The sequence below is a fragment of the Polyodon spathula genome, chromosome 16 (genome assembly GCF_017654505.1).
Source record: "Polyodon spathula isolate WHYD16114869_AA chromosome 16, ASM1765450v1, whole genome shotgun sequence".
Taxonomy (NCBI): Eukaryota; Metazoa; Chordata; class Actinopteri; order Acipenseriformes; family Polyodontidae; genus Polyodon; species Polyodon spathula.
Genome location: NC_054549.1, coordinates 22,698,348 through 22,721,379, shown reverse-complemented (window position 1 = coordinate 22,721,379; position 23,032 = coordinate 22,698,348). Strand labels below are relative to the sequence as shown.

Sequence of the window (23,032 nt, the reverse complement as noted above, 5' to 3'; positions counted from 1 at the left end):
ATTTTTATAACTGCATGAGGCACGACACCTTTTGCATCCTCACTTCCCTCGCCCACATATAATTGATGGTTCTGCACCACCATTAGTTAGTATGTCTCTTTTCAACACTAATGCCATTCATGTCTCAGCTTGTATCAAATGTCTTGCCTGATGCAGCTTTTATATTTGTATAACCTAGTGAATCACAGCAATAACTGTCCCCTTTAACTTTTTAAGATGTTTGCTATCATTTCACTTCAGTGGTAGTGTCCTAAATCTGAAGGTACAGGAATGCCACTAACATTAATTATTATCTAAATTGCTTTTGTATACCAAACTTCTGGTAACGCATATAATAGGTAATGCATTTATCTAATGGAGTGGGCTACCTAGTCATGTTGCCAAAGGAGACACTTCTTCACAGAGTGGTGAGGGGTTGGAATGGGTTACTTAGTCATATGGTTGAAGGAGACACTTCTTCACACAGAGAGTGGAGAGGGGATGGAATCACAGAAATCAACAAAGTTTTGAAATCAACTAGCTACTAGGAACCAGTCGAGTTTAGGTGGGCCGAATGGCCTTCTCTCATTTGTAAATGTTCTTATGTTCTAATGTGCTGTAAACGTACCCACACACAATTTTGCATATGCCAAAGTGAGATTGTTATCATCTCCCCCACAGATTCCTTTCCTCTGTCTCAGCTTTACAGGTACTCATTATCCTGTCCTCAGCATATAGCAGGTGTTCCTGGAAATTTGAAATATACTGCTGTATTCTTTTATAGAATATCCACTAGTATATTTTGAAATACAATGTAGAGGTCCCAGAGGCTCTCCCCTGGTAAAAACATGACAGTTTCGTGTGGAAGGGGAGTCATACCGGGGCTGGTATCTGTGGTTGGCTTGGGGATCGGGGAATGCCCATTGACCTTCAGATCTCCTGAGATGTTGTGGGGAATGTAATATTCTAAATAATTGGCCACTGTAAATATAAAAAAAAAATATTAAAACATTTGTACATTCCGACTGAAAGTATAAAAGCAAAGAATCAAAAAATTCTCAACACAAGAAAGAAAAAGGGACCAATGATAAACCTTGGCTAGAAAGCCTTTAAATTATATGAAATCTCCTTCTTAGCTATCTTTACCTTCAATTACAGCTCTGTGCAGTGACAGGTTTACATGTAACTTTTTGGTTTTCCAATATAAATGCAGACTCCCAACTAATTCCAATTCTGACAAAATCATCTCTGACGTTTTTTTCCAGAGCTGAGAAAAAAAGTAAAGGTTATCAGGAGTAACCTAGCTGGAATAGCTGCACTCTTAATTCCATTGCTTATCTTTTCAAACTAATATCACTCCTGTTAATGTAATCATCTGATAATACACTTCAGTGATTATTCATTAGTTTTTTTAGCAGACTCTTTTATCCAAAGAGATTAGGTGGTGAACTATGCATCACAACTGCATAGTCACTGCCTATAGGACATTGATTGATCTGATCTGATCCGAAGGACAGAGCACAAGGAGATAAAATGACTTCAGTGGCTGAGCTGGAACTTGAACTGGGAACCTCCTGGGAACAAGTCACTTTTTTTAACCACTGGACTACCAAGCCTCTATTAACTGGATTATTCACATCCAGTTAATATCAATCACATTAATCAGTCATACAGGAAACTGATTTTCACCCCACAATGTGAATGGAAACAAATTTGCAAGACAAGCGTTTTAGTTGATTTTGCAGCGATCCACTTTTCATTTTCAGAATCTTAATAAATGCTTCAGAAATCAAACTGTGACTTTTTATAAGACTATAAGAAAATCTACAAATGTGATTGGCTGATTCAGTACATCAGTACTCGCCCAGATCCTAGTAGCTGATTTGATCTCACAACTTTGAGTGATTCAGCATCAACAGCATGACTAAGTACTTTATTTCAGTTCCATGCTTTACCATGTTGTATCACACTCTGCTGTACTTTTACTGTGGGAAACTTTTATAAGGGTTAGATTACCATGGTTTGTTTTTTTAATATGCTTAACTATACCTCTCTGTGCTTTACAATGCTTGCCTATGCTTTACCATACCTCTCTGTGCTTTCCAATGCTTGCCTATGCTTTACCATACCTCTCTGTGCTTTCCAATGCTTCCCTATGCTTTACCATACCTCTCTGTGCTTTCCAATGCTTGCCTATGCTTTACCATACCTCTCTGTGCTTTCCAATGCTTGCCTATGCTTTACCAGACCTCTCTGTGCTTTACAATGTTTCCCTATGCTTTACCATACTTTTCTGTGCTTTACAATGCTTCCCTATGCTTTACCATACTTTTCTGTGCTTTACAATGCTTCCCTATGCTTTACCATGCTTTTGTGCTTTATTACAGAGTACTATGTTTTTCTAAGTACTGTATGGTTCTCTATTGTGTTTTTTCCTCATTATTTGCCATGCTTACTAACTATCGCAGGAAAAAGGCATTGCAATATTGATATCTTTTTACGCAATTTAAAGTAGAATCTACAAAACCACAGATATAATTTAGCTTAACAAGTTTATTATTATTTTTGTTCTGATGCCAATGAAAAAATACATCCGATTGCACTGGTGTGATTTCTCGGAATTTAGAACAGTACACAAAGTTCTGGTTCAGGAAGAGGGAGATTTGATTTGGATATTTTTAGACAGCCCTGTATTTTCCCCCCATAGATGCAACATCCTGTTGAATCATTGGGTGGGACAGAGTCACATGGTCTTCTTTGGTGACCTAACATGTGATTTGGTACCTCTCCCAGATTGATGTGTTTTAATGAAGAGTTCAAAGTTCAAGGCCTTACCTCCTACTTGTGGAAATGATCAATTTCCTGTCTTCAGAACTCTATGCAAACGTAAGCAAGAATATCAGCAACATACAATCCATTCCCCCATGGGAACTGCTGTACATTCAAAATTAGAGCTGTCAGTGTGATGGAAAAGTGGATGACTATGACGTGCCTCGCCAGTGCATACAGAATAGTAAGAAATAAATAGTTTACTGGAAATTGGATAAGTGGTTTTTAAAACCTAGATAAGCAAATTAGGTTATAGAAGTGTGACATACAGACAGATGTGTGTACAAAGTTCATTAATGATCAACAAAATGAGAATACATAAAAAAAAAAAAGAAAGGTGTAAAGCTGGTATATTCGTATTTCAGAGAAACTGGAGAGGAACCGGAAATTAAAACAAGGTAAAGGCAATCATCCAAATAAAGCTGAAGCGCTAACGAATAACGACACAGGACGACTGTACAGCACTGAAACACTACGTTTAAAAAAACCCAGCTGTACTGCTGAACCTCGTCTTCTTTATATATATATATATATATATATATATATATATTCTGATATATATAGATTTATATATATTATATATATAGATCTAATATATATATATTATATAATATATCTTTAGTATTAACCCGGAGAATCATAGATGTCCTTTTCAGTAAGTTAGAAGGAAAACATTCCATATTTGGATTTATATATAATATATATATCACAAATATATATATATATATATATATAGATAGATAGATTAGATAGAATGATTTTATTTTTTTTTTTATGTACACAAAAGGTTTAAATGATTACAAAATCATTTATTTCAGGACGTTTCAGACAAAGCCCTTATTCAGCTGTGTAGAAAGTAAACACTGCAGTAAACTTGGTATTGTTCAAGAATTCTGTGGATGACATCATGAATATGTCAGAATAGAATATTCCAAGAGATTCCAAGGTTCCCAGTTTGAAGATAAACTCACATTCCCTTTGTTTTTCCGAACACCATTTGATCCACAGCGCTGATTGATTCCACACGTGGTGGTGTCTTCAGCTGTGTGATTATCATTGATGAAATGTTAAGCTACTGGAAGTTTAGTGGTGTTGATTCAAATGCTTCGTAAGTGTTTCGCAAGAGGTCTGTTAAATGCCTTTTAGTTTCCCCACTGCACTGTTTGTCACATTTCTTGCATATAATGCAATACACTATTCCTTTAGAAATGCATGTAAAAGGTTTATGGATGTTGAATGATGATTTAGCGCCTTTGATCTCAGTATGGGTGTTATTGTATTTACAGGTGTGTTTCTGTGTGTGTGTGTGTGTGTGTGTGTGTGTGTGTGTGTGTGTGTACATACATTTATAATCTTGGTAGTCTTATTTATAAAAATAACCTATGTAAAAGGGTGCCATTGTAGTGCTACTGTTTTTCTGCCTTGCTATTCATCAGCCAAGCTTGTCAACCCTATTGTACTTAGAGTTAGATTCACCTCCTACGTATTGCTTTGTTCTAAACTGCTGCTTTTTATTTGATAACTCCACAATTTTACCACTTGATTCAGTCTATAAGGTCTGCCCCTATTACCCCTGATTACCAGGTGAAGCGGGCTCAAAAAAAGAATGTGGGACGACTGACACACCACACGTGTCCAAGCCTTCGGAAAGAGTTTGTGCGGGGGTAACGCAGACCCCCCGGGGGGGGTGGGGGTTGTTAAGTCCTTTACTGGGGGGACCCCCCTCCGCCCACCATCCTGCCCTCTGCCCTGCAATGCACTTAGAACAATCTGGCACTTGCAGACACCTATCGCAGATGGCACATCAATGGTCCCCTGTTGTTGCACAGGGTGGGAGGTAGGATCGAAGGAATGGATTATTTAAACTGATTACTCTGAAAAAAAAAATTTAACTCGTTAAAATTACAAATAGTTACTTCTCAAACACAGGTGGCATTTTCCAAAGATATTTGTTTTCGGTTTTGTCAGGCTGCAGCTTGAAATATTCTTTGAAGATCTGGCTATCGAACTTGAGACAATATCAAAAACGTTCAGGTGACATGCAAGCTTTCACTTGTGCTGTTGAAGCTCTTTCTGGTTTATGAGTTATGTCCTTTTTTTTTTTTTTTTTTTTTTTTTTTAGAAAACAAGTTACCAAACAACGTAATCAGATTACAGTTACAAGTTACTGAAAAATGTAATCACATTACAGTAATGTTACTCCCCAACACTGTATACCACAAATATTAAAGGGTCAATGGGTTTAAAATCCTACCTCTTAATATTTTTATTTATCTTTCGTTGTATTAGTTTCTTTGTAACAAATGGGGTTCAATTCAAAACAAATGAGTTCAGAACTCTGGGGAAGTGTAGAAGATATTCAGGTGTTATTCCTGCGGGATTGAGTCAGAATTCTATGGGAAATAGCAGACATTATTTTAAAGTGTTACCAAAAGTACAAGCAAATATCTTTACCAGAAGAAAAGGGGGACCTTTGATAATGTTGATAATACTAACATAAGGCAGGGACATTCATTTAAAAAAACCCTTCGGTTAGCATTAATTTAAAGGCTGTCTCTCACAACTGCCACTGCACCTTTCGCTACTTTGCATCTCAATTTGGATGCCATAAATTAAAAGTTAATAATTCTTTAAGCTTTTATTTATTTATTTATTTTTTTGATAATTCTGTGTTTATTATGCTTTGGCTAAACCGCTTAGTTTCTGTATTCAGTTAAATCCATGTTTTATGTAACACGTGGGAATCGTTCTTGTGGTTTAAGCAATCACAGAACCCCTTGATAGGATTAGCTCCTTGTAACCCATGTTGGCTGCAATTACTCATTGTTTAAAAAGCCTAGCCACGCCCCTGTTTTAAACTAAAATATTTAACGCATGGACACATTAAGAGCAAGGGTTTAACAGCAAATTTTATTCATAGCCTATTGTGAAATTCCAGTCAAGTAACTGGTTATTATTAACCGTGCTTAAATCTCTCCAGCAAAGCGTTCTGGTATTTGGCGTAGTACATGTCGTATATATATATATATATATATTATATATATATATATATATATATATATATATATATATATATATATATATAATATATATATATATGAACATAATTTAGATATTTAATTTAACATCATGTAATCAAAGAAACTACAAAATTTAATTGCAAAAGCGTACTGGAAGCCGTAATAGTAGTACAGTATTTCAAGTTAGATTTAGAAATGTCTTTTTTTTTTAAATTTTGGTCAGTTTTTTCGTAAAGTATATGAAAAAAAAAACAACAAAGCGGTATGTGATTTAATATGTTAACGTAACATTGTTCAACAGTTTTCGAGCGACTTTATGAAGCAAAATGAGTTAATTCTGCAGGAGGATGCAAAAGCCACAGCTCCAGGCACTTTGTTCAAATCGGAAGGTCCTTTTACGAAAAAGACTTCCAAATGCCTGCTCTGGGCCCACGCAAGAACTAAACCGCTAGTTAAAACGATAGCGCAGAGCTATTCAGGCATTATTCAGTGCCACTAGCATATGGATAATACACTATTTGTTTGAAAGCTGTTTGAAAACCGCAAATTGTAAATGCAATTGTTGTTACTGCTTGAAGTTTGTCATCGTACAACTGCACTTCATTCTGCAATTTTTTCATGATTTCACAGTTTATAGTTTTTTTTTTTTTTTTTTTTAATAGGCTTTATGTTACCTCACTGGGCTTTACAATGCTTGCTTATGCTTTACCAAGCTTTCACTGTGCTGTATTACACTTTGCTATGCTTTTACTATGTGAAACTTTGATAAGTATAGCTTACCATGGGTTATTTTGTATGCTTTACCATACCTCTCTGTGCTTTACAATGCTTCCCTATGCTTTACCAGACCTATCTGTGTTTTACAATGCTTCCCTATGCTTTACCATACCTCTCTGTGCGTTACCATCTTTTAATGTGCTTTATTACACTTTTCTTTGCTTTCATAAGGACAGTATGTTCCTTTATTGTGGAATTCCGCATTATTTGCCATGCTTACTGAGTTTCCCAACAAATCAAAATTTGGAACAGTGAAGTTCTGGTTCAATAAAGGGAGATGTTTTGGGAAATCTGATTTATAGCCCAGCCCTGTATTTTCTGTTTTTACCGTGGGAGACGTTTACAAGTATTTTCTTTAAAATCACTTTTTGGTTTTGTTATCATTTCTCATAGTTTTCCTTTTGAATTTTGCAAAATATAGACTAAATATCACTGATTTATGAGAAGAATATATTCCCGATAATATATGATAAAGTATGCATGGACCATGTATTTAACATATCACACAATGGAATAACATGCTGTCATTAGTTTACTATTGTCATGCAAAATACAAGATAACACGTACACCCCAAAAATGTCTTTCGCGTCTTTCGATTTTTTATTTTTTTTATTTATGTTGCTACAAAATATAATTCGTTATAATTATGTTAAATGTTAAATGTTTCAAATATATTCGAAATATGCATATTTTCAAATATGAACAGGCGTGTAGATTAAATGAAAATGACTTTATATAAGATAAAGCAATAATTAACAAATGACAGATGAAAAATACAAATAGCTGAAATATACCGCACGTGCTATACTATTTATAGAAAATGTATTCAATAAAAAACGTGTAATGTTGTCAAAATAGGTTGCTATCATTCATCTACTTCTCGCCGGCAAATAAGGAGTTAACAGATAATACACGCTTGATCTGCAGTGACAGAGAGAGAGAGAGAGAGAGAGAGAGAGAGAGAGACTCCGAGATTTAACTCAAACACACGCAGCACCTGCCCACACTTGAATAGAAACTTCTCTTCATTGTGCAAAGTTTTCGTTCTGCACCAGGAATTTGAACTCATTTTCCATTGCATGTCATTTTAACCGCACACACAATTTTATTTCTTGGCAAACTGTTTGCACGTCATTTGGAAAACTAACTTTTCTTTGGAGCTGCAGTTTGGGACTTTTTTCCCCCCTTGTTATCCAACAAGAATTTGTTAATGTGTTTTTTTCATGTGGCATAACGCAAGTCTTGGACGGTGAACGTAATAACATTTCTACCTGTCGTTGTGCTTACTATCCCCGTGTCAACAAAGGTACGCAACGAGCATTGGAAAGGAATGTAAAACTGGGTTACCTGCCGGGTTTGGTCCGAAAGCTTCAAGAACAAGCGACGGTTTTCAGTTTATTTCGGTATAACAAGAAAAAAAAATCTGAGGTAAGTAACGTTAATTTTCGGTATGTACAAGTTAACATAACGTTTCTCGTACACAGCATTCATTTTTTTATATATATATATATATATATATATATATATATATATATATATATATATATATATAATATATATATATTATATATATATATATATATACGAAGCGTTACTGTTTGACCACAACTATTGTCAAATATTTTCTTTCTTTAGAAAATACGTGACGTGTGGTCGTGTAACACTGGCTGACAGAATTTTGCTATTTGACTTTGAAATACTGTACAACTGACTATTACATTATTCCAAGGGCATTTATGTTTATTTACAATACATACACATAAGCAAATGAGAAGAAGGCGTGACTTTTACGTCTATCCCTGGTATTTATTGGTAAAGATGTCCGGAATAACCATGTTAAGTGTCTCGTTGTTATTTTTTTTCCCGATCAGTCAGTCGAACATATCTCGTGATGTTTTTGTATATGTTGGCATACTACATAAGAACAGGAATACATTCCTAGTAGTGTGTTAGTGTAACATCTGCTTGCTAAAACAAATAGCAATTAATTAAGTAAACATCCATTTATTTTTGACAAATTCAAACAGATACCAAAACCTACTTGTTGTTTATCGTTGCGTCGATGGTGTATTTATAGCCAGTTCTAGCATGTGCCTTTTATTCATCTATAAGTAAATATGAGATGCAGTGTACATCATATATTGTACGAGCACACAACTTTATGTATTGTACTGTATGTGTAAATACTGGATTTTATGTGATTTTAATCCCCGCACAATTATGTACATGCAGTGTTTGATTACATTTCAGTAACGTATTTGGTTACTGTTATTCATTATTTGTATTTATTTGAGACAGTTGCCAAAAAACAAAACAAAACAAACAGACCATTTATCTTGTGTTAGAACTTTGTTTGACACTGTGAGCTGGCGTCTGTTACCACACTGACACGAGGTATTATTCATATTGAGAGATTTTAATGAAGTTGTGGGGGCTAAAATATGCAGTCTCTATATTCTCTATCTGTTATATATATATATATATATATATATATATATATATATATATATATATATATATATATATATATATATATATAGTGCCTATAAAGTCTACACCCCCTTTCAAATCTTTCACCTTTTGATGCTTATAGCCCAGATTTTTTTATTTATTTTTCATTTATCTACGCATCCTACCCCACAACTTCCAAGTGAAAAAAATATTCTAGAAATTTGCAGAAAATTAATTAGAAATAAAAACTGAAATAGCTTGGTTGGATAAGTGTCCACCCCCATTGTAATAGCAATCCTAAATTAGCTCAGGTGTAACCAGTGGCCTTCAAAATCACACAGCAAGTTAAATGGCCTCCACCTGTGTTAAGTCGTAGTGATTCACATGATTTCAGGATAAATTCAGCAGTTCCTGTAGGTTCCCTCTGCTGGGTAGTGTATTTCAAAGCAAAGACTCAACCATGAGCACCAAGGCACTTTCAAAGGAACTCCGGGACAAAGTTGTTGAAAGGCACAGATCAGGGGATGGGTGTAAAAAAGTATTAAAGGCCCTGAATATCCCTTGGAGCACGGTCAAGACAGTTATTATTAAGAAGTGGAAGGTGTATGGCACCACCAAGACCCTGCCTAGATCAGGCCATCCCTCCAAACTGGATGACCAAACAAGAATTAGACTGATCAGACGCTACCAAGAGGCCAATGGTAACTTTGCAAGAGCTACAGGCTTCTATGGCCAAGACTGGTCAAAGTGTGCATGTGACAACAATATCTAAAACACTCCACAAATCTGGCCTGTATGGTAGGGTGGCAAGAAAGATGCCATTACTCAAAAAAGCTCACCTTGAATCCCGTTTGAAGTAGGCAAAAAAACACTCAGGAGATTCTGTAGCCAAAAGTGGCAAAGTGTTTTGAGGGGATGGAATGGGTTGCCTAGGGTTACCTTGTTGTGATGTTGATGTCATTAAGACCTAGCTTGATAGTTTAATCGGGTTACTGTGAACCAGACAAGCACAGATGTGTTTTAAGTAAAAGAAAGTCCTACAATTGACTTTCAGTGTTGTCTTGTCTCCTTCACGTGAAGTTTCAAAGTGTAGCAATAAAGTATCTGCAAGGAGCAAGCGATCATTTTTCTTCACTACAAGCTTCACGGAAATGTGTGTTAAAGTCAAATTCACCATAACCATGATGTGTGTGTTTTTCAAATTGGAAAACCAGAGATCTACAAAATGATGACACTACGTATTGTTTGCTTCAAGTACAAATGTACACTCTCAAGTAGACAGGTGGCACATCCAGGAAAGGCGCAACGCGTGGAGTGCAGGATGCGCCCGGGTTCCACAATAAACAGGTTCTGGATTGTAGAGGGGATCCCACCAATAGGGATTTGGTTGGGACCCAGAAACGATGCTGCATTCTACAGAATGCTGGATTAAGCAGTTTTTACTTTGCATCCACTTTCTCTTAGGAGAAGCCTTTTCAACACTGTTTTGTCTGCCCTGATCATTAGCTCTGTATTGTGCTACACAGGGTTTGGATTTTGTGAAGTGAGCTGTTCTGCCACCTTTGTGTTTCAGAGGTCTGTTCTGTTAGTGCATTCTCATTCCCAGACTACAGACTTTTGATTACTATTATTAGTGTTACTATTATTGTTTTTTGTGTCTAAACACACAATTTATTTTATACACTCTTTCCACATTAGTATTAAAACAGGTTCATAAAAATAAAGTTTTTGTAGCTATTCATTTAACCTGTTCTGCTCCTCCCTGACCTACACAGGTATTGAATGTGCAGTTTTGAAAGATACAGATGTTACAGCAAGCATGCAATTTTATTTTAAAGTATCTGTTTTAAGAAATTTCTCTTTGCAAGATTTACTTGAGGCATGGAGGCTGAACTGCTTCCTCCCTCACCCACCCTAAGTGAAAAGGTGCTCCCTCCAGTCCAGGGCAGACTTGAGGCATGGAGGCTGAACTGCTCCCTCCTTCACACCCTAAGTGAAAAGGTGCTCCCTCCAGTCCAGGGCAGACTTGAGGCATGGAGGCTGAACTGCTTCCTCCCTCACACCCTAAGAGAAAACGTGCTCCTTCCAGTCCAGGGCAGGCCTGAGGCCCCTCACACTCTATGATGGTTTTTCTCATCTTTCTTTCTTTCTTTATTTCTTTCTTTCTTTCTTTCTTTCAAGCTACCAATCATCTTTCCCAAGGAAATCTATCCTGTTGATGGAATTGATTTGTTCTGTATTTGGCAAAGAACAGATATCATTCATGTTTAATAAATCCCCTAAGGCCAGCTACCTTTTTGATTAGTTTTGTTTGGCAGTATGGCACAGGCGTTTCTATTGACCCACAGGCCTAGACACGTCTATCTGGAGTACTTGTTGTGGTTAGGGAGGGAAGCAGTGTGGTCTAGTCTAGTGGTTAGAGCTGAGGGACTGGGAGGGAGGGAAACAGTGTGGTCTAGTCTAGTGGTTAGAGCTGAGGGACTGGGAGGGAGGGAAGCAGTGTGGTCTAGTCTAGTGGTTAGAGCTGAGGGACTGGGAGGGAGGGAAGCAGTGTGGCCTAGTCTAGTTGTTAGAGCTGAGGGACTGGGAGGGAAGCAGTGTGGTCTAGTCTAGTGGTTAGAGCTGAGGGACTGGGAGGGGGGGAAGCAGTGTGGCCTAGTCTAGTGGTTAGAGCTGAGGGACTGGGAGGGAGGGAAGCAGTGTGGCCTGGTCTAGTAGTTAGAGCTGAGGGACTGGGAGTGAGGGAAGTAGTGTGGCCTAGTCTAGTGGTTAGAGCTGAGGGACTGGGAGTGAGGGAAGTAGTGTGGCCTAGTCTAGTGGTTAGAGCTGAGGGACTGGGAGGGAGGGAACCAGTGTGACACCAGTGGTTAGAGCTGAGGGAGGGAGTGGAATGAGAAATGATTAATTTTATACATAACATATATGACATTCCCAAGTAATTAATTCCCTCACACATCGAAAGTTCTTTCAAAAAGAAACTCTTCCATTTCAATGTTGTTTTTTTTTTTAATAGATAGCCCAGCTTTGAAAAAGACAGCTGTGTATTCCATTGAAAGATACAATTACATAGAACAAACTTTAAAGGCACGCTTCCCTTTGTTCCATTCAAAATCATCAATGTGCTTATTATAGGGGAAATGTTTTGCCTCGACTTCTTTAATGCTGTGCCCAGTTTTGAATCATTGTGATTTCAGGATGCTTTGACTCCTATAATTTCTTCTTCATCGGCTGCAGACAGACAGTCCTCGCTGTCTGGCATATACACTATAGCTCAAACTTTGTGGCCCAAGCCCCCCTTCCTCTTGTCTGTGGTACTTGACGCCCCTCCAACGCTCACATGTACATGTACCGGTAAAAAAAAAAAAAATCCATCATGCCTCTGGCTTCTCTGTATACCACTGCTGATATTTTTTATATTTTTGCACAAATCAGCCACCGATCCATCGTAATAAGAACAAACGTAACACTGCAGCTTCCTGGGACGTCTGGTACCCCTATGCATGCAACACGTTACTGTAATCTGATTACATTTTTTAGTAACCTGTAACTAAGCTGATTACATTTTTCAGTAACTTGTAACTTTTTCAGACAGGCAGCGAAATACGGTAATGGATTACAAATAGCATAGTTCCATCTATTTAAAATCAATACTACAGCACATCTACAGTCAATACCAATTCTAATTGTGTAATTCGTTATTAATTGTTCGTTTTGAAAATTAGAAAAAGTTCTATAGTATTTTTTGGTTTCTGTATTTATGCCTGTGATTATTGCTGGGTTATTTAGAATAAATAGAGTAAATATGTCAATTTGATTAGTTGTTTGTGGCACTTTTATAGTCTAATTCTAAAATTGCAATTACTGCAGCATCTTTGTAACTGTAATTGAACAAAACAGAATTGGAATTGGAATTTCAGCCAACATTTCTGCTTTAAGTGGAATTGCAATTCAAATTCTAATTGATCCCAGGTCTGATCTACAGTTCTCTATGGACGTTCAATGGTCTCCACCCCTCCACTCCTTATCCTCAATCTCTCTGCTTCAGTGCAGTCACCTGCACAACAAGTGGCATCCCAAGCTGAAATCTGGAATGCCATTTATTTCCCTGGTGGCCAGCACCTTCTCTTGGGCGACAGTGGAAGCCGGTCAATGGGTCAACAGATGGGCAGATCGTTGGGTGACCAGTTCAAGAGGTCAAGGGTTCAACAAGACCAAACTAGATCATTGTTTCAGGTCTTTGTTTGACTTTGTCTGAGCGCCTTGTCTGTACGACATGTGTTTCCCTTTTGGAATGGGATGGCGATAAGACTCCTATTACACAGCAGTTTCACCCATTCCAGGTTTTACCACGAGCTTGGTTAGCCACAGTGTGCAGCGGTAACAAGCTCAGGTGTGTCTTATTAAACTCGGAGTGAAACCAGGAATGGATCGAATCCTCTTTTAACCCATATGGTGTGTTACAAAATCCGCCCCAAATGTTTTTGTTGGTTTTTTTGTTAATTTTCCATGAGAAAATTGATTGTGATGAAACTTGCTAAGGACCTTCTTTAACACACATGGCTGAGTGCGTCATATGGAGGCCGGCTGTCTGTCTGTCTGTCCAACTGTCTGACCTACACCTGAGCTATTTGTTGTATCTGGGGATACATGGAGGCTGTTTGGCTGTCTGCATGTCATTCATTTTTAAATACAACTAGAGAACTGCTTACCAATTATGATCAGACTTTTAAAAATGTATATAAAGGATATATGATGCTGTAAATCAAACTAGTACTTTTACTGTATATAAAGTAAAATAGTGATCAACTTTAGTATGGTACTGATGGCTCTACTCTTCAATGGGAGATGAATATCATCGGCATGCTTGCTATATTTGTGTCATAACTGTGTTTCACAAGGGATCTAGGTGCCATATTGAGATAATACTGTGCCATGGCTGTGAGCTCATTTCAAATTCCATCATTTTGAAGTGAATAGCCGGACGATCCTTACTGAAGCTCAGTGGATGACGGCAATCGTGGAATTCGCAGGTTCGCACGGAATTCACAGTCTTCTACAGATTCGCTACATTCTGCAGCTACATCGTCATTATAATTATCATTAGCAGACCGCTAACCTGAATTAACTCGTTTGTTCGGTTCTAGTTCTTGTTAAATGAACAGGATGTTTTGTCTCCTTCAGAAAGTAATTCAAGATTGAAGTTAAGGCTTTGAAAATGTGCCCCCCCCTCTGTTTCAAGTCTCGTGCGAGCTGATGTTTGACAGTTTCTTTACTGACAAAAATGCTTGATACAGTAATCCGTCACATAACCGACTGCGGAGGAACAAGAGTCAGGGCTGATATATAAAAAGTTGGATAAATGAATCCTGTTTTAAATACCATTATACAAAGCTGTAACAATAACTATATTCACACAATTATTGTTTTGAGATTCAGCTGTTATTAGGGAGCTCCCCTAAATCCCTTGTTTAAAACACTGGGTTTTAATGCTTGTGACACAGTAGCCATGTGGGTGCGTGCATTCGCTGCTGAGTGACAGGCAGCAGAGCGAGAAGGGGGTTGAAGTTGATACGCCCCCCGCAGGCGAACAGGATTTATTGACATATCAATATTGGAAGTACTTACCCCATAAATGCTTTGATAGGAATATGTTTACATGACTTTTTATAAGCCATTATTAATACAAATATTAAACACATATCTATTTGCAAATTTGGACTGCCTCTACTTATAACTATAGAGGGATATGCATGTAACCTGAATAAGGCAAAAGCATTGCACAGCCATTGCAGTGTGTCAGTGACAGTGGCAAGAGCTGGGTAACTAATCCATCCAGCTGCCTGCGTTTCGTCTTAAGTGTTCTTTCTGGAAATGGTTGATGGTCAGCCAGTGACGACTAAGCCTTGTGCTAACACAACTCGCCCCCAAGCTGTGATTGAGTGGCATTAATCTGACCAAAAGCCCACAAACACGGGGGACAGACAATATCAGAAATATCTGCCACAACCAGTGTGTATATTGTTCAGGAGAGATGCCTTTAGATTTCATTCATAAAGGGTCGGAAATAGTGGGATCTTCATATTGACATAGTTAACCCTAACCAACACTTTAAGAGCAGCTCCGAAACCAGGACCAGAGGGGACACAGTTGGAAATTAAGTGGAGATAAACAAGATGGAGGGAAGGAGACACTTCTTCACACAGAGAGTGGTGAGGGGATGGAATGGGTTACCAAGTCATGTTGATGAAGGAGACACTTCTTCACACAGAGAGTGGTGAGGGGGATGGAATGGGTTACCTAGTCATGTTGCTGAAGAAGACACTTCTTCACACAGAGAGTGGTGAGGGGGATGGAATGGGTTACCTAGTCATGTTGCTGAAGGAGACACTTCTTCACACAGAGAGTGGTGAGGGGATGGAATGGGTTACCTAGTCATGTTGCTGAAGGAGACACTTCTTCACACAGAGAGTGGTGAGGGGGATGGAATGGGTTACCTAGTCATGTTGCTGAAGGAGACACTTCTTCACACAGAGAGTGGTGAGGGGATGGAATAGGCTACCTAGAACAGAGCATAGATATTTACTGTTGTTTATAAAACCTGTTTGTAGATAACTTTGCTATGTTTTTACTATGGGAAACATAAGAACATAAGAAAGTTTCATCTCCATCTTGCTCATTTGGTTGTTAGTAGGTTATTGATCCCAGAATCTCATCAAGCAGCTTCTTGAAGGACCCCAGGGTGTCAGCTTCAACAACATTACAAGGGAGTTGGTTCCAGACTCCCACAATTCTCTGTGAAAAAAGTGCCTCCTATTTTCTGTTCTGAATGCCCCTTTATCTAATCTCCACTTGTGACCCCTGGTCCTTGTTTCTTTTTTCAAGTCGAAAAAGTCTGCATATGACATGCCTTTTAAACCAGAAATAATTCTGGTTGCTCTTCTTTTTCTAGAGCAGCAATATCCTTTTTGTAGCGAGGTGACCAGAACTGATCACAATATTCTGGATGAGGTCTTACTAATGCGTTGTTAAGTTTCAACATTACTTCCTTTGATTTAAATTCAACACTCTTCACTATATGTCCGAGCATCTTGTTTTTTTGCCATGCTTTTGCCACGCAATGCTTACCTATGCTTTCCTGTACAGTCACTGTGTTTTATTATACTTAACTGTGGGAAAGCTTTTGTAAGAGTTAAGTCATCTTTACCTGAGACTTGTTAGGGAGGGCGGTGAACTTTTTTAAAAATGTTTTTAGATAATCCTCTTCTTTGTCCTTAAAATTCAAGTGCATTCTGTCAAACGTACTGTTTCTCGTTCGCTTCCTCCTGACTTGTTGAGCCGTTAAGAGTGGTCTGTGTTGTGAAGGTGTTTGTATTGCACAGAGCTAGGAAGGGAATCCCCACCTCACAATTACTGGCCAGCTGTTTTACTCTCCAGAACAGCGTTTAGTTCTTAAAGGAGACGACCTTCATCAGAATTCATTCTTTTCATTAAAATAAGATCACCCAAGGAACCTGCAAATTCACATTTAAACCTACAGACCTGCGCCAGCATTGTACAACCCGCAAAATAAGACTTATATGTAAGATCACTGTTTGCGTGATTTAAAAAAAATAAGAAACCTTGCAGTTTGTCACTGTTAACATATGATTTTATATACACATTCCTTGATGAGTTCTTAATTCAAGTTGCAAATGATTTCATTTTACATGAACCAGTGGTCATATTCTTTTACTTTTATTGATTCGAAGTGTAATTTTAAAAATGACCCCCACCCTGCCCCTCCCCACGTCAGATGAATCATGGTCCACAATGCTCTTGAGAAAGGGGGATACCCCGAACCCTCACCACTCTCTGTGTGAAAAAGTGTCTCCTTCCCTCTGTCCAAAGTCCACTTCATTTCCAACTGTGTCCTCTGGTCTTGGTTTCTGTGCTGTGTTTACAGCATTAGTTTGGGTTAACTTTGTCAACTCCTTTTAAGGTTTTAAAGACTTACATCAAGTCCCTCCTAATTCTTTTTGTTCCAGGCTAAATAAGTTCAGTTCATAGCTCATTCCTTTTAATGCCTTATACCTGAAGGCCTATTTAATTTACACTTCTTCACACAGAGAGTGGTGAAGGGATGGAATGGGTTACTTAATCATGTTGTTGGTGCTGAATCACTGGGGTCCTGTAAGACCTGACTTGAGTTCTGGGATCAATCCACCACTAGCAACCGAATGAGCCAAGATGGGCTGAACGGCTCTAGTCGTTCATTTTTCTTATGTTCCCCAGTTCTGAACAGACAGCGTTTTGTCCAAGCTACCTGCACTCCCCAGTGCGTTGCTTGGCTTGCTTGTATCTTGGCATCGTGTTCAGGTAGCCCCCCCGCCCCCCCCTCTCTGTTTCATGTCAGTGACTGAAGAAAAGCAGCCCCCCCACTGTGTGTTTAGAAACTAAACGCAAACGGCTCATTCCTTACTGCTAAGGGAAGTCACCAAGGCAAGTTTAACATCAACATAGGAGCTGCCATTGACATCAATCTGTCTTCGTGTCTGTCTGTGTCTCTGTTAGTGGCAATGTAAAGCTGCTGGACCACAAACCCACCTCGTTTGAGGAGGCTAGGTTTCAGGCCACCGCGGGGGAGACTTGGGGTTTGATACAGCAAAGTTGCCTCAAAATAGGTCTCCTGGAACCAGATTTCAAGCTGCTGTTCCTGAAAAAGTGGCTTATGTTCTCTCAGCTTAAAGGTCCATGAAAATGATATAGAAGAACTTCAAGCAGGGTTCGAAATACTCTGTAAGCACTGGGCTGCAGTGTGGAAAGCAGTGGGTTTGAGAAGCTCAGTGGTTAGATTGCTGGGCGGCAATGTGGAAGGCAGTGGGTTTGAGAAGCTCAGTGGTTAAAGCACAAGGCTGCAGTGTGGAAGGCAGTGGGATTGAGTAGCTTAGTGGCTAGAGCACTGAACTGCAGTGTAGAAGGCAGTGGGTTTTAGTAGCTCAGTGGTTAGAGCGCTGGACTGCAGTGTGGAAGACAGTGGGTTTGAGGAGCTCAGTGTTTAGACTGCTGGGCTGCAGTGTGGAAGGCATTGGGTTTGGGTAGCTCAGTGGCTAGAGCACTGGACTGCAGTGTGGAAGACAGTGGGTTTGAGGAGCACAGTGTTTAGACTGCTGGGCTGCAGTGTGGAAGGCATTGGGTTTGAGTAGCTCAGTGGTTAAAGCACAGGGCTGCAGTGTGGAAGGCAGTGGGATTGGGTAGCTCAGTGGCTAGAGCACTGGACTGCAGTGTGGAAGGCATTGGGTTTGAGTAGCTCAAGAGCTAAAAACATCGGAGAGGACAGACAGATTAAAAAGGTGAATTAAAAAGACAAAATACGAAAGCCGAAGCCAACGTGATGTTGGAAAACAGCTGTGCCGTAAAAATAGAGCACGATGCGGCTGGTAATTGGAAAGGAATCCGCTGTTTATTGTCTGAATGAAAAGGAGAGGGGAGTAAAGCAGGTGTCGGCATGCGACTGACAGATTTATTTTTTCATCAGAATGTCTCCCTAATGCGTTTTTGTGCTCCTTTTATAACATGACATGATGGTTCCCCTGCTGTTAATATCAACAAGTGCAGATAGCTGGCTTGTGCGAGAGACAGCATTGACGGATTTCAACTGTGCAGTGAGCCAGATAGCAGGAGTGTTATTACAGGCGCATAAACCCATTGTTGATCATCATAGCGTTATATTTCTGAGCCTCTGTGCAACCTTCACTGATCAATGTTAATCCCTCTGGTGCCATATTCAGAGTCTGGAGTGTATATATAATGAATAATGACATTGCTGTGTTGTGTTATGAGGTACTAATGACACTCCCCGGTCAATAAAATCCAGGGCATTATTTGAATAAGGTTGTACCATTAGTATTATTGAGGAATACAACAGCCCTTTTCTGATTCAATTGTGTACTTCTATATATCCTGCAAAAAATGGACACATTTAAGTACATTGCAACTATGCATAATGATATTGTGATGATGTGTAAGGTCACATGTGTTTAGTAAGTAACTACAAGGTAATTACACAGTCATTAGAGACGCTTTATGTAAAGTGTTACCAGATTTTGAAACCAAAACCATAGATGTTTAAATAAGTGGTACAAAGACTGTATTCCTTCCATTCACTGTGAAAATCCTTACCGTAGCTTCAATGTCATTTTAACTGCATGCATACATTTATTACTATTGTAGTGTGTTTGCAATTATTCTGCGTGGTTCTGGTTATGCTCGTCCCATCGGACCACCTCCATTACAATTCCAATGCTGTTTCATTCAATTACAGTTACAATTATACATAGTAATTGCAATTTTAATTACAGTTACATAAAGAAACATAAGTAGCTGCCCACATTGACATGTTTACTCTGTTTATTCTACCAGGCAATAGTCACAGGTACAAATGCAGAAACATACTGTATTTTTCAAACAAGTGGGATCACTAAATGTGGTTTATAATATGAGAATAAAATAGCAAAACTGGAACAATTTAACAATTTTACTGTTTCTAAACCAGGACACTATTAAGGCTGAAAACAGGGACCATCCCATTTTTCCCACAGGACGTCTGGTAACCCTGTGCAGTTCACAAGATTCGTTGTTCTGTAATGAACTTGATTCAAATGAATTCAGGACATAAGATCACTACTAAAATAAACAGTTGCATGCAAATGTCCACTAGCCCAAAAAGCATTCTAACCTTGAGACGTTGTCTATACTTTGCATGAAACTACTGCTTTCCATGCACTGTACCTGCACCTGATTTTTAATTTCCTCCAAATTGTAAATGTTTAACTAAAGGTGTAATTAGAAGTTCAGCTAAAGTTCCTTTTCCATCCAGTTAAAAAAAAAAAAGTGTGGCCTAATAGTTAAAGCTGAGGGACTGGGAGGGAGGGAAGCAGTGTGGCCTAGTCTAGTGGTTAGAGCTGAGGGACTGGGAGGGAGGGAAGCAGTGTGGCCTAGTCTAGTGGTTAGAGCGGAGGGACTGGGAGGGAGGGAAGCAGTGTGGCCTAGTCTAGTGGTTAGAGCTGAGGGACTGGGAGGGAGGAAAGCAGTGTGGCCTTGTCTAGTGGTTAGATCTGAGGGACTGGGAGGGAGGGAAGCAGTGTGGCCTTGTCTAGTGGTTAGAGCTGAGGGACTGGGAGGGAGGGAAGCAGTGTGGCCTAGTCTAGTGGTTAGAGCTGAGGGACTGGGAGGGAGGGAAGCAGTGTGGCCTAGTCTAGTGGTTAGAGCTGAGGGACTGGGAGGGAGGGAAGCAGTGTGGTCTAGTCTAGTGGTTAGAGCTGAGGGACTGGGAGGGAGGGAAGCAGTGTGCCCTAGTCAAGTGGTTAGAGCTGAGGGACTGGGAGGGAGGGAAGCAGTGTGGTCTAGTCTAGTGGTTAGAGCTGAGGGACTGGGAGGGAGGGAAGCAGTGTGGCCTAGTCTAGTGGTTAGAGCTGAGGGACTGGGAGGGAGGGAAGCAGTGTGGCCTAGTCTAGTGGTTAGAGCTGAGGGACTGGGAGGGAGGGAAGCAGTGTGGCCTAGTCTAGTGGTTAGAGCTGAGGGACTGGGAGGGAGGGAAGCAGTGTGGCCTAGTCTAGTGGTTAGAGCTGAGGGACTGGGAGGGAGTGAAGCAGTGTGGCCTAATCTAGTGGTTAGAGCTGAGGGACTGGGAGGGAGGGCAGCAGTGTGGTTTGTTTAATACTGAGAAACAGTTAGATAGCATGGCCTGGCAAAAGTCCTACCTTCTAAAGTCATTAAATTCCTTCCATGTTTGTGTTTGTTTTAGGCATTTTAAGTGCTACTGAATCACTCCACTGTAAACTTACATGTTTGTGTTTAACTTTCAATATCTTTTTTATTTATTTATTTTTGTCAGTTAACATAGTTTGTTGTGTTCCTGTCAGTACAAAAGTGGCAATCGCTCACTTTTACATCAGCTTGGTTATTTCATCTCCCAGATAAACCACAGGCATATCTACGGCATTGTGTCCCACAGTGTTGTGCAAGGGAACACTTCAGAAAGTCTTGTTTCTTTACAAAGGCCACACAAAACACTGTGACCGCAAAGTGCATTTACACATACGCTGCACTGCAAAGCAACCGAGTCTTGTTTGCACGGTGCTGAGAGGCTGGGTGTGTGCCTCATAAGGTAGACTTTGACCAGTATCCCATCATTCCCATGTCCCAGGGTGAGTCATACAGTCAGGGGAGTGCAGGGGTCCCCAAGGGTCTCCCCTGGAAAAGGCACCGCCATGTGGTGTGCACGGTGTAAACAGGCAATTTCTGTTTGTTTTTCTTTTTTATAGTGCCATACCTCTCATAGCTTTACAATCCTATGCTTTACCATGTTTTCACTGTGCTTTATTACACTTTGCTATATTATAAGGGCTAGTTTACCATGTTTGGCCCTCGGCAGGTCGTTTGTTCAGGTGACTCGGTTTCTTTTCGCTGTGCTGTCCTGATGAAACTTATTGCTAACTCAGTTGCAGTGCAGTTGCCCCAAATGGCTTTTTTTTTTTTTTTTGCATTGCAGGCAATCCCTATTTTAATTGAACACAGAAGACCAATTATGACTTTCATGTTGACACAGCGATAAAACCACAAAGATACCACTAAACACTCGAGCGTTGTGTTTCCATGATTCTTCAATACCACAGGAGCATCAGGCTAGCAGCTGAGAAGGCGTGTGTTTAAAATGTGTACGAACCAATGACTTTCGTTGATATAGAATACCCCTTGTAAAAGTTAACCATAGGAAATGCATAGCAAAGTGTAGTAAAGCACAGTGAAAGCATGGAAAAGCATAGGCAAGCATTGTAAAGCTCAGGTATGGTAAAGCATAGGGAAGCATTGTAAAGCACAGAGAGGCCTAGTAAAGCATAGGGAAGCATTGTAAAACACAGGGAGGTATGCTAAAGCACAGGCATGCATTGTAAAGCACAGAAAGCTATGGTAAAGCAGTGTAAAGCCCAGAGAGGTATGGTAAAACATATTAACGAAACAAACCATGGTAACCTATGGAAAATGCATAATATAATCACTGGAAAAGCACAGATTATTAGTTACAAAGGAACATGGAATGAACACAGGTAATTAAATCCAGATAAGTTAACAGGGAGCTGAATCAAAAAAGAATGAGTTCAGAATGCCAAGGAAGTGCAGAACATATTCAGGTGTTATTCCTGCAGGATTCAGACAGAATCCGTTAGGAATTTGCAGCCATTCTTTTGAAGTTACCAGTGTATTACCACTGAACCTGATTCTGCATGTTGTCAGCTGTGTATTGAGATAAGGGCTGATAAGAGCACTCGACACATTCTTTGTGAAGTGCATCATTGAGTGGAACTTTAACCTTGTGGATAAAAATCAATAGTTATGACTTGCGTGATTTTGGACACCTGGCATTGTGCAACGTGTACAATTATTTGTTGCGGGATTTGCAATGCTTTTGAATGCAAGGTCATTCCTTTTGTAGCGTTAGAAGTTTTGTTGTGCAGTGCATTCCTTATTGCCAAGTCAAATGACCCACTTCTAAAAACAGAAAATGCTATAAGCTTGTATTTACCTGTCAAAGGTGACAAAAGCAACAGTCAGTGGCCTATTCAGCATATCTAGACCTTCTTGTCAAGTACTTTAAACTGTTCTAACATTTTGGATTGAGTCATTAAGATTTTAAAGCTAGGGAAAGTCAATTTAACACTTGCTTTTTCTGTTCAGTTTGAATTAAAAATAGGAGCTGTTTTTTTTTTTTTTTTAGCATTATCAATAAAACAGAATCATCGTCTCATTCAAGTCACAGGATGAAAAACAGAAGCGATCTTGTTTCACAGTCAACACTTTTTCTAAGAGTTTAGTTAAATGGAGTCGACTCAAAATCACTTTAAAGTGAGATCACGTGATCAAAAATGTAAAAAAAAAAAAAAAAAACACCGAAAACATGCAAGCATTGAAAAATCCAGAAAGTCACGGTATAGCATAT

General features: G+C 39.3%; 1 protein-coding gene across 2 annotated transcripts in view; it reads left to right on the top strand.

Annotated features, from left to right (window-relative positions):
• Positions 1-7,560: 7,560 nt before the first annotated feature.
• Positions 7,561-23,032, top strand: part of sema3gb (sema domain, immunoglobulin domain (Ig), short basic domain, secreted, (semaphorin) 3Gb) — a 52,510-nt gene continuing 37,038 nt past the window's right edge. The window contains exon 1 of one of the 2 annotated variants that reach the window (XM_041274543.1): positions 7,561-8,034. The gene's annotated coding sequence lies outside the window, so the exon portion shown is untranslated. The remainder of the gene's footprint in view (positions 8,035-23,032) is intronic. The other variant, XM_041274542.1, reaches the window with a different exon arrangement.